General features: G+C 36.2%; 1 protein-coding gene and 1 long non-coding RNA gene across 2 annotated transcripts in view; one reads left to right on the plus strand and one right to left on the minus strand.

Annotated features, from left to right (window-relative positions):
• HS6ST1 (heparan sulfate 6-O-sulfotransferase 1) overlaps nucleotides 1-12,041 on the minus strand; it is a 187,570-nt gene that overhangs the window by 148,981 nt on the left and 26,548 nt on the right. The window lies entirely within an intron of this gene.
• LOC117678554 (uncharacterized) lies at nucleotides 171-10,019 on the plus strand. The gene is made up of 2 exons (XR_004595058.2): nucleotides 171-5,874; nucleotides 9,802-10,019. It is a non-coding gene; the product is annotated as an uncharacterized LOC117678554 (long non-coding RNA).

Here is a 12,041-nt window from a genome sequence, read left to right on the forward strand (position 1 = left end):
TCAGCATTGTCCATTGTCCTGGTTCCTGAAATTTTAAAGGCCACAGGTTTCCTATGTGATAAAGACATTTATCACATATTTATCCTATGTGGTAAACATATTTATCATATATTCATACTTTAAGTTTCTTCAACCCTTAACAGAGGTTCCAAAATAGTATAGGATGGGCTGGCAGGGGAAACGCTAATGAAGGGACAGAGGAATTGCCATAAACCAGTTATGATAAGGGACAGAAATTTATAAATCAAACCCCTAAAAATAAATCACACAGAAGGCCAAGACCTCATCCCAGAGGGAAGGACATGGATTAATGTTTTAAAGTTATAAGAAGGCAGATTCCAATTTGGCAGTGAAACCAATTACATGGAATGGTGGTGGACTGGGTGTGTTTAAGCAGAGGTTAGACAGCCATCTATCATGGACGTTTTAATCTGGAATTCCTTTACAAAGCAGGAGGTTGGACTAAAGGGCCTAAATAGCCTTTTCCAATTCTGAGATTTATGAAAAAACTTCAATCTCAGAAACATATTTTTGAAAGAAATGATTTTTAAAATAATGTGAAAAATGTCCATTTTACTAAACCAACTTTTTAATTATTTTACATTTTTTAAAATAAAAAATTGAATGAAGGAACTTGTTTTTTGACAGTAAGACGCTTTTCAAAAATTTGGGCGTGCAAAGTTTGCAGCAATATTTGCCAAAACAGAATTAAGTCCTTGTTATGATTCTAATCACAGCAAAGATGAGTCACCCATGATTTGCTCTAAGGAACATTATCTTAGAGCCTGCTCTTGAAATTTGTCTAAAGCAATTAAATAGCGCAGATGCAAACAACTAGAGTCCATATGGTTTTTTTTCTCTTTCTAGCTTTAATAACCAGTGATATTTTGACTGTGCTTATATAATTTGCCTTAAATGTTGTGATTTAAAATTCTTGGAATTTCTCATTAATTGTTCAGATAATCCTGGTAACAGCTGCTAAGAAAAATAACTCAAAAAGTATTAATTGCCACCAGAGCGTGCAAGGTCAGGGAACATCTGGCACAAAGGATGTAACAAAATGCCCAGATTATCAAGGGCCTTCTTCCCATTTTCCTACTTCCCTTAAACTTGAATACATTTCCTTCCCCATCTTCAAAACAAAGCAAAACAAAACAAAAACACAGATTTCCAACTGTACATGTACTCCTTTTTATTTTAAGGAAGAACAACTTGAGACATTATAAATGTTTCCTACGCATGTGCCTGAAATAACTTGTTGAGATATTTAGCAACTGTTATTAATAAATCATTTAAGCAGAGCTAGAAAACACCCACTCAAAGGTGGAAGTGGAAATGCTGAAGAATACAAAAATGCATAACTGTAATCTTAACCACAGCTAAAAAAGCACAGACACTGTATTCTACTTTCACTGATAGCAAAATCCATTGAACAAACATTCTCTATTTTTTTATGGCTTTTATCCATTTCTAATTTTTTAAGAGCCCTGAAACATTTTAAAGACCTAATTCATATGTTGTGGTAGGCTGGTCTCATAAATGCTTTTATGTCGCAATAAATGTTTGGATTGCTGGACTTTTATTGCTACCAACCTTTCCCCTCCCCCCTTGTTTACTTTCATTAATCATTTCAGTGGGGATAATGCATAACAGTTTCTGGTGCAGGCATGGACAGATCTGGATCTATTAATAGATTTATTTAAATCAACCGGGATTTCTGATTCCCAATCACTGAACAATAGTTGTAATAAAATTCCTCTTCTTCCCAACTTAAATGACACTCGTGAAGTAAAAACCACTTGGAATAACTGGAAACTGCCTTACATACAGAAGGATTGGGAACTTCTTTCAGTTCTGGCATTTAAAACAAAGTTCTGATCTACAAATTCTTTAATTTTAAGTGCCTCCTTTTTTGAAACAGAGTCCAGATGGTAGATCTTGGGATTTTAATGAGAAGGAGGAGGGTAAGAAGAAATAATGAAAACATATTACAAATCTTGCTCAAGGCTTGAAGTTCGTAGGTCTGTAGAGACACATCAAGGAGTTAGATGCAGACATCACCACCATGATGCAGGCTCTCATATATACATTCCAATTTACTGCACTGCGCCAATGATTAGAATTATGACCTTTTCATAGTAATTTGCAATGAGTTTTAAATAGGAGAGCGGGAAAGTAAAACTACATAGAGATCAAGACATAATACAATAAAATGTTAGCAAAAACTATGCAAATGTACACAAGGAAATTCAATACACAATTGTTGGACTCTGTTTTATTAAGCAATTTGATTACAAAATAGCCTCAAGCCTTACCATACTTTTTATGCTAATGAATGTTTTAAAAAGAAGCTATTGTTTTAGACAACTGCTATTTAAACCCAAATGCTATTTTATTTTATTGTATGTTGCCTTGATTGCATAGACAGTAGAGAATAAGAGACCAGGACAAACATTGCACATACTGGTATTTAGAAAAAATCAGTACCAGTTTAAAATGCTTCAAAATAATGTGCCAAATTCAACTTAAGATTTGGGTAACATCATAGCTGCCCCACATCATTGCTGAATTCTGATGGTACAATTGCTTCCATTGCCTAAAAACCTTTTAATTTATGCCATGAATTTTATGGCAGTGATTCCTATCCAATCACCTGCAATTACACCGGTGGTGGGTTGCCCTCGGTTCGCACCGGTTCTATAGAACTGGTATTAAAATCGGTGGGAGGCTCCGCCCACCGACCCCAACATCCTCAAAATGCTTCTGCGCATGCGCAGAAGAGCGCACGTGCGTTTGCTTCACTCGCACGCGCGCAAGGTCCCACTGCAAACCAGTAGTAAAGGTAAGTAGAACCCACCCATGAATTACACTGACCATCACCCTGATGAAATTGCACCTCAGTTTCCTAAACAACAACCAAATGAAATTAACAAAAATCTGATCAATTTCATTGTAACTACACACTATCTGTACATGAGCAACCAAATTATTTTACTGCTTAGAGGCTGAGGGACGGAAACCCAAATCACCAGAAACAACATATTAGAAAACAGAGAAGAAAAATAAAACCGGTATTATCTTTTCACACAAAATCAAACATAATCACTTTAAATATATTTTATGTGCAGAGGATGGGAGGACCATGCTACCAACATTCTGCAAGTTCCAAGATTTAATATTCATAATCTCTAGACTACAATCTTGCATCCCTGAAAGTAGACAATACCCAGACAGATTATGTAGTCCAGTTTAGTACCCTGAAGCTTTGAATGTTTACTTTCTAATGCAGGGATAGAAAACTTCAGCACTGTTGTTGAATCTCCTTTGCCATTTCATATGCTAGGCTGCTGAAGACCAGTAGATGGAATAGCTTTATCAGAATACTACCAACATAGAAGGATACTACTAAATTTGTCAAGCAGTTATTAAAGTTATTAAAACCTTCCTACAATACAGTATAATATATGGAATTTTTTGCTTTCATAATTTTCATATATTTTTGCCTCTACTGTGTATTCTGTGAAGATCGTGAATTAGCAAACAAATAAAATTGCTCTGGAGGACTTGGTGAAACAATTACAGGTAGTCCTCAACTTACAAAAGTTCATTTAGTGACTGTTCAAAGTTACAACAGTCCTGAAAAAAGTGACTTATGGCCATTTTTCACACTTATGACCATTGCAGCATCCCCATGGTCACGTGATTTGCATTTGGATGCTTGACAACTGGTTCATATTTATGACGGTTGCAGTGTGCTGGGGTCATATGATGACCTTTTGTGATCTTCTGACAAGCAAAGTCAATGGGAAAGCCAGATTCACTTAACAGTGGTGTTACTAATTTAACAAGTGCAGTGATTCACTTAACAACAGTGGCAAGAAAGGTTGTAAAATGGTCCAAAACTCACTTAACAAATGTCTCATTTAGCAACATAAATTTTGGGCTCAATTGTGGTCGTAAATCGAGGGATATCTTTCAAAAATTCTTCCTTGCTGTCCATTTTCTTGCTATTTTAAATGTTCTCCAGAAATAGACCAAAATAGGAGTAAAACAAACAATTTCCACTCCGGCTGCTCATTTTTTGAGCAGTTTCATGATTATTCCTCATATAGCTTGTTGAAGACAATGCAATATTGTAAGCTGTTATCAATGTAAAAACCCAAATCTAGGCAATTGATGTAAGATTGCAAGTCTTTAAAAGCTCAAAGAAAGCTATATTCTGTAGGCTTGTGTATTGGTTGATTGATTGTGATCTGATTGGAAATACTTATGCTTAAATATTATGTGCCAAATCAGGATACTGTTTTTCCATATTATTACAATATATTTAACAGCCCATCAATACAACTAAATGCTATTTTCGCATTAAAAATAATCAAAATAAAGGCCTTTTGTTGACAACAGTGGTTCTTTATGTTGATATTTCAGTAAGGGTAAGGGTGAGATAGAAAGGCTGCTAAACTGACAAGTTTCTTTTTCTTAATACTGTAGCTTTCTAGTGCAATGTAGATTTATCCTATGAGTGGTGGGTACAACCACTCAATTATCAATTATCCTTGTGGCTTTGAATGACTATTTATACTTTGATTATTTAAATACATTTTTTAAATCAAAAGTCTTTTGATTTAGATAGACTTTTTAATTGTTGAACTTAATAATAATCAAAGACTGCATCTTTGATATCTGATGGACATCTCTGCTCAGCAGCAAACTAACATGGTGACCTTAATCTCATCTTTACAAATTGTCATTTACAACGGGTACAATATATACCCATGGTAGCAAGCATGAGTATTCAATAATAGATGTAAATTCCTTGGAGCACTGTCTTGAGAAAACATCACAAAGCCATTCTTTGCTGTAATGAAATATTGTCTGACTTAACAAAACATTGTTTTGACATGGTTTAACTATGATTAGTTGATTTAATAATAATTAGTTGAGTCCACATAAAACATTAATTCAAAACCATCCAAACTGTTTCATAGTTGAGGATAATGTAGAAATCCAGTCAATAATTTGTTCCTAAAAAAACTGTTTGCCATCTGCTTGGATTCTGTTCTGCGGACCCCAAAGCCCTGATCCACAGCCTGTTTAGCACTGAATCAGAAATTCTATTAATTTGATTATCAAAAATATTTTTCACTAGAATCCTAGAAAGAAACTTTCACTCTAGAAAACATGCTGCAGTTGCTTCACATCTTCTGTCATTCATGGCTTTAACACCCAATCAGAATTCACTACTTTATGACTGTCTTTGACATAATGGTCAGAAACCACAGCTATTATGTGGCATTCCTAACAGGCTCTGGAACAACAATGGAACTGAGCTGTAGAGTCTGTTATGTCACCCTTTCATCTTTCAAGCAGAACCTTCTTTTTGAGCTATGAAAAATTCTAAATGGCCTAGGCTCACTGTAGCTAACAGAGTCTCCCTTCTTATTATAGCTTATTGCAGTTTTTAAAGCAATCAAACTCTCTATATTGGTTTCTTCCACTACTGGCACTCACTGGATGTTCTGTAGAATACTAGTCTTCAATTTTCAGGATTGCCAGCCAGTTGTTAACTCTGTTAGCTAAAAAATTTTGGGACTGAAACCTAATAATCTGTAATGCACCAAGCTGGGAAAAAAACTGCTCTGTAATATGACCAATCGAAGAAGTAATATGGGCCAACATCTTAGTACTGTAGGTGCTTTTTGAGTGTGGACAAGCTCCTCTTGCTAAATTTATTCCATAAGTCCTTTAAAACATTTTTGAATAGGATTCTTCTGCTTTATGATAAGCCAATATCAACTGGTTTTTCTTGTCACCATAAATGTAGCATACTGTGACATTTTACAGATCCTTTAAACTGCCTTTCAGTGATAAAAGGTAAGATAACAGATCTAGAAAGTTAATTAAACATATAACGGTGACAATATGTAAGATACTGAATATATATTACTAAATAGCATTTCTATTTTCCTTGAAATTTGAAGGTAAGAATAGTATAAATTTAAATAAAGCAATCTGAAACTACTATTAGGTTTATACAAAGAATGCTCAAGTCTTTTGCTGTTGCTTAGTAATTAGAAGAGTGACGCACTAAGGGATCCTGAAAAAATATTTTATTCCAAATAAATTTTTAGAAAGTTCCAACGGACTCCACTGATCAAGCCACCATATGTGTTACCTATTAGGTGTTTATCACCAAGATAGTTAAGTACATGTGCTTTTCAATGCACTGTTTACTTCACAATGATAAAATTTTCTGGATAGTAAAAGCAAACATTTCTAGCATTAGTTGCAGATAATTATGGTAATTTTGCTCAAAGGGAAATGAGCAAGAAAATTTAATTTAGTTTAAATTTAAAAGACCTATGAACTCCAAACGATACATGCTTTTTCAGGACAGAACTTTTGTCACATGATGATGTCTCCTTGAATGGTGACGAAACATTTGCAACCAAATTGCCAAGCTCGGAGCATAAGCCAACAGCCTAACTTTTGTCACCCTCTTACTCAACCTTCGCTAAAAATGTGTTTTGGACTACAGATCTTATAATTTGGCATAGTTTTGCCAACTGGGAATTATGGAAGTCAGGGCCATAAGTAGAATTCTCTGGGCCCAAAGCAAGTATCTCAGATGCAGCTCTCTAACTGTGAAAATTCAGGTGCCAAACCCCTCAGGCTGCTACAACTGAGAGCAGGGCAGTCCAAACAGGTTGCAGCAGCTGAAGGTAAATGAGCTAGAGAATGAGGAGACAAGGTTCAAGATATATTGGTTACAAACTGATCAATCATCAGGAGATAACAGCTAGAAAAACTGGTTTTATACCTCTTTGCTGTCATCTATTGGTGGTTTAGATTTTGCAGGTATGCTTACTCTAGCCCTAGCTCCTTTGTAAGAAAGGAAGAGAAAGAGAGTTCTGAGGAGAACAGAGAAGCAAGTAGCAATTGCTAAGTGAGTTGCCAGAGCTTGCAAGGACTTGCTTCTGGTGTAGGAGTCTATTGCTAAGGCAGATTTGGAAGCAATAAGAGACAAAGAAGGAAGCAGCACTGGTAGCATTTTCCTCATTCTTTCTTTCATGCTGCTCTTCTGCCACAGTTCTACTTGGGCAGTGTTTCTCAACCTTGGCCGCTGGACGATGTGTCTGGCTCTGCTGGCTGGGGAATTTTGGGAGTTGAAATCCACACATCGTCCAGCGGCCAAGGTTGAGAAACACTGCTCTTGGGGCACCTTACTTGGGCTACCAAATCTGGATTGCAACATCTGGATAGCCACAAGTTATGCCAGAAAAGAGATAAAAGAATTCTAATTTATTGTGGCCATCTAGAACTCATCAAGATTTTTATAGCTAAGAAGTGGGCAATATGAAGGCCCCAGGGGAGCATCTATGCCTGCAGGCCACAAACTGTCTACCTTTCCTACATTTTCATAATGTGATTATAGACCCAATACTACTGGAGGAGGCCAGCTGAGGAAATTTGCTTCCCAGCAACCACTTAAACAAAAACAAGCTGGTGATATTTATCAGGAGGAGGAGGAAGAGGTGTGGGCATGGCACAAAGGAAGAGAAATAAAATGGAGAAGCAGTAAAATCCATTTAGAACTCAAGACTTTGCTGAACTGCGTTAAATCAAGGAGACAATGCAGTTATTTTTGATTTTATGATGAAGATATAAAAAGATATTTCCTGCACATTTGCAGGATGCTTGTCCTAATCATCGAATGGCATAAAACACTAGCTAGGTGCAGCTTCTACAGACAATAAAACAAGTGGATGGCAGCTGTGCAGCTCGGTTTGGCACAAGACAGTGAAAGTCCTTATTGCCTCTTAGAAAAGGATTATTATAGAAAGCTGAACACCATGAAATTTAAAGGACTGAAAAATGAAAACAGGAGCATAGGCAGCGCAGGGCACATTGGATAAAGAATGGCTCAATACCTGCATTGCAATGGATATAGCAGATGCACAAACAGAGCTAGGGAAAGGAGACAGGCTCGGCAAGTCAATTGTTATACAGCTACCAAGAAAAAGAAATATTTCCATTGATCTTTATATCAATTGCTATCATTTGACTTCACTTTCTGACACATTCTGAGATCTTATGGACTTTTATTGTCTGTGATTTAGGACAGTTCTGTTCAATTTGCACAAGCATTGAGAGAGAACAGGCTTATAATTAATTGTGATCTACTCTGGAGATACTAAACATCCATGCTCAAGTGACCATCTCAGATTTCCATAATCAGAATAAATTCTATCGGAGCAGTAACAAGCTTTTCAGCCTATATACAGCAACACTAAGGTTTACCCTATTTAAGGATGCTGTGTTTGGAATCTCTTTGCTCTTAAGTTTCCTTAGATTCTTAGAAAAGACAGAATTTACACACGCACACGCGCGCACACGCACACACACACACACACACACACTCATGAAGTTCAAGTTAGTATTCAATTCATACAAATATATGGCTGCAGTTGAAGGTTTTGATACAACTGCAATGCTAAGAGGAAAAGAGCCAGTAACTCAAGGCTTCTGGTTTTAGTTTTCAAAGAATATTGTGTACATATCAAGACACAGCTGGACAAGAAAACCAATGAGATTTATTGTTTTTGCCTTTGGCTGGTAGCCTATGGGTTCCTGAATGTTTCCATCTTATCTCCTAGGCTCATCAACATCTATAGCCATGATGGCGAACCTATGGCGCCATTACCCCAGGTCAGATCTCCATAGTGTTTCTTTCATGAGCTTCCGTTTCCCTGCAAACAATGAAACAGAAGCTCACGAAAGAAAAAGATCTTACCTTTTGCCATTCTGCTGGTGTTGGGGTGCCCCACCTCCTGGCAGCCAGCTGGTCTTCAGGTCTCTGCTGCACATGCACGCATGTCCGCATGCATGTGCACGTTCGTACATGCGCATGTTTGCGCATGGCACACCTTTTAGTTTGGGCATGCACATGTGCGCAGTTTGGGTAGTCAGTGCCTAAAAGGTTTGCCATCACCTATCTATAGGAATCTGATACATGAAGTCATCCAAAAATGTGGGGATCAATATGCAGTTAATCTCTCTTCTTTCTAATCTGATACTAAGGTTAGGTATGAAGAATTAGAAAGGACATGATAAACTACAACAAAATCAAAATAGAACAGAAATAGCCAGCTAAGCAGTATGACTGGGCTTTGGGTGCTATCTATCAGGGTGAGGTGCCTCCTAAATGAACATTGATGTTCATTCATATCAGTGGTGATGAACCTTTTTCCATTGGGACTTTCATGATCAGTCTATCTACCTCCAGATTAGATAACTGTGGTATGCTGCTTATGAAACTTGCTTGGAAACTACAACCTGTAAAATTTTATTGAGAGGTATCTCAACCATTGTATCTTGTTTTAATGTTGTAAATTGACTTGAATTTAGTTAGAAAGAAGCAGGATATACATTTAACATAGATAAATTATTTTACCAATAAGGGCACTATATATTATGGGCAGGAATGTGCTCTGGAATCCAAGCAAGTGTTACATTATTGTTTTGGAAAGGAATTTATATTACAGTGACATGTTGGGGGAAATAAAGGAAAAAAATACAACAGTTTTAAAGCAAAAATACATTTTTACTAAAATATCATTTTCACTTAATATATAATTCAGTTAAATTATCTATTCACCTACTGGAACAGAAAAATCTACACTCAAAAAGTTTACTGTTTGGATTTCCACTGACAGCTCAATTACCATGACCAAGATTAAAAGATCTTTAGTATTCAAAGATACTAAACAAACCCAATTGCTTATTTTATTTATTTTTCAGTGCTGCGAAGCCTACAGTAGAGATCTGTGGCTTTTCTAGCTGGAGGCCAAGCAAACAATTCCATCCACTCTGCCCGTCAGACTGAATTTATAAGACCTGCATCTGTGCCTGCAGTTCTGTTTCATAAGCACAACCAGAGGAGGTACAAGGAGAAAGGCAACATTCCTGCTAAGGCACTGGTGGTTTTTGAATACTGAATAAAATTCATATTCAATCTGGTTTCAACCTACTTCTTATTAATGAAAATAACAAGAAATTTGGAGTTACAATCCTGATCAAGCAACTTGGTTCTCTTTCTCCTTGTACTATGAGTTTGGAATCTATATTTCTTAGGAGTCAATTCCTTCATTATTATTAACTCTCAGTGAACATTTTTAATTTAAAAACATATAGCATTAAAAAAAGACTGCAATATAATTGAGGAATAAATTTCAATCAACTTTACAGATCCATCCAACTCTACAGTACCTTTTAAGACTGTGCTCTTTGAGGACACGGCCCATTTTGGTTTGAGATATACTTATCCCATGGATGCTTTCTCAAATCAGAAAACTGGCAAAAATAAATTGCACACATGCCCTGGGCTTATCAAGAGGCAACTGCTGTTTGTGAACCAAATAATCTGCTTAGCTTGCAGTGTTTTTGCACTCCACTCCACACACACTTTCTAAAAGTACAGTATGATGCAGGTCTTTCAAAAGGACAGGAAAGAAGGGAAAAATGCTTGTCACTCTCCACTGGAGGGGTGAGAAATCCTTAACTGTTATATTTTATCTATTTATGTCAGATGAATGAATACCCTAAGGTTGTGGGAATTTGAGAAGCATTTTCTTGCTTTATTTCACCTACATACTATAGAATAAAGTTCTGTAATAGCCACAGTTCATATTGTTATTCTTTTTTATCCTTCTTACAAAATTCAGGAGGGAAGATATGGATAGAAAAATTTGATCCATTGAAAAGAATCTTTTTGTTTCTGTCACATGTGCTGAAAATTCTGAAAAACAACAACAGCCTTGTTGTTGTCTTGATTCCCTTTCCAAGTTCCAAGAGACAAATTCTATGGAACTCAAGTGCCACAACCGATTCTGGCAAAAATAAGAGACGGAAGAGTATCAGCTTTTGTCTTTGATCAACTAAGAGATCATCAGGGTCATGGAGCTGAATCATAAAGCAGAAACGTCTAGGTAGCCATGCAGTCCCCAAGAGCCTTGGATATGGTCTGAGAACTTCAAATGTTTTTGCTGAATTGTGATTTTAGCCTGACAGCAGAAGAAGGAAGATATATGGAGGATAATAATATAAACCGTATTTAGCAAATTTAATTGTACTTTAAATTAAAATTAAATATATTGATTTTTTACTGGTGCCACCTATTTTTGTAGTTTGTTACAGAAATACTGGCCCATGAACAGAAGAAGATTACAGATGGTTGTCATCGGTCATAATTTACAATCAAAATATTTTTGTTCATACAACTCATAAAAAAACCCAAAACTGAATAGAGGGTAGTTATTTATTTCATTAAATTTAGACATTGCATGATTTGTTAAAGTGCTTCAAGTTCCTTACCTGCAGCCTGTAAAGAGAAAGAGGGCAGCTATAGCATTGATTAGTGATCAGTTTTCATCAAGGTTTTCTACACAAACTTATACTAAATAGCCTTAGTTCCCATTCTTGACTCTTTGTGCAAGGCTTTGCAACCAAATGAGCAAGTTTTGGGACAATTGCTTTCGAAGTGAGCCATGACAGCAAAAAAATATTTAGTATTTAGGCCATTTTTCAAATGTTCATAAAAGCATAATTAATTCCTATTAGTTGTGCACCAAATTAGGCAACTTTCAGCTACAAATAGAAACTAGCAATTGCTATAAATGTTGTATTAGTAGGCATTTTTTCTCTTTCTGTTTATAATCCATTTAAATATGACCAATGGCAAACACCAAAAGCATGGAATCAGGAAACAGAACATTTTACAACTCAGTCTGGAATGTGAATTGAAACAACAGCCTAGTTATTAAATTTTCTTGCAGAGTTCTTAAAAGTCCATTCTTTTCTAATATATGTTTAAACTCATACCTCCAACCCTTTATAGAAAAACACTAAGCAAGGTCATTCCTCAGCATGGAGCTGGATAAAAAGAAAATAGAAGGGAGGAAAATTTAAATAAATGAATTGTATCCGAAGTGGTGGAGCTGAGTGTCTGTGGTGGGTGGGACAGAGCAAACTTCATCTAAGCT

Source organism: Pantherophis guttatus, chromosome 6 (assembly GCF_059756535.1).
Source record: "Pantherophis guttatus breed Tessera chromosome 6, ASM5975653v1, whole genome shotgun sequence".
Taxonomy (NCBI): domain Eukaryota; kingdom Metazoa; phylum Chordata; class Lepidosauria; order Squamata; family Colubridae; genus Pantherophis; species Pantherophis guttatus.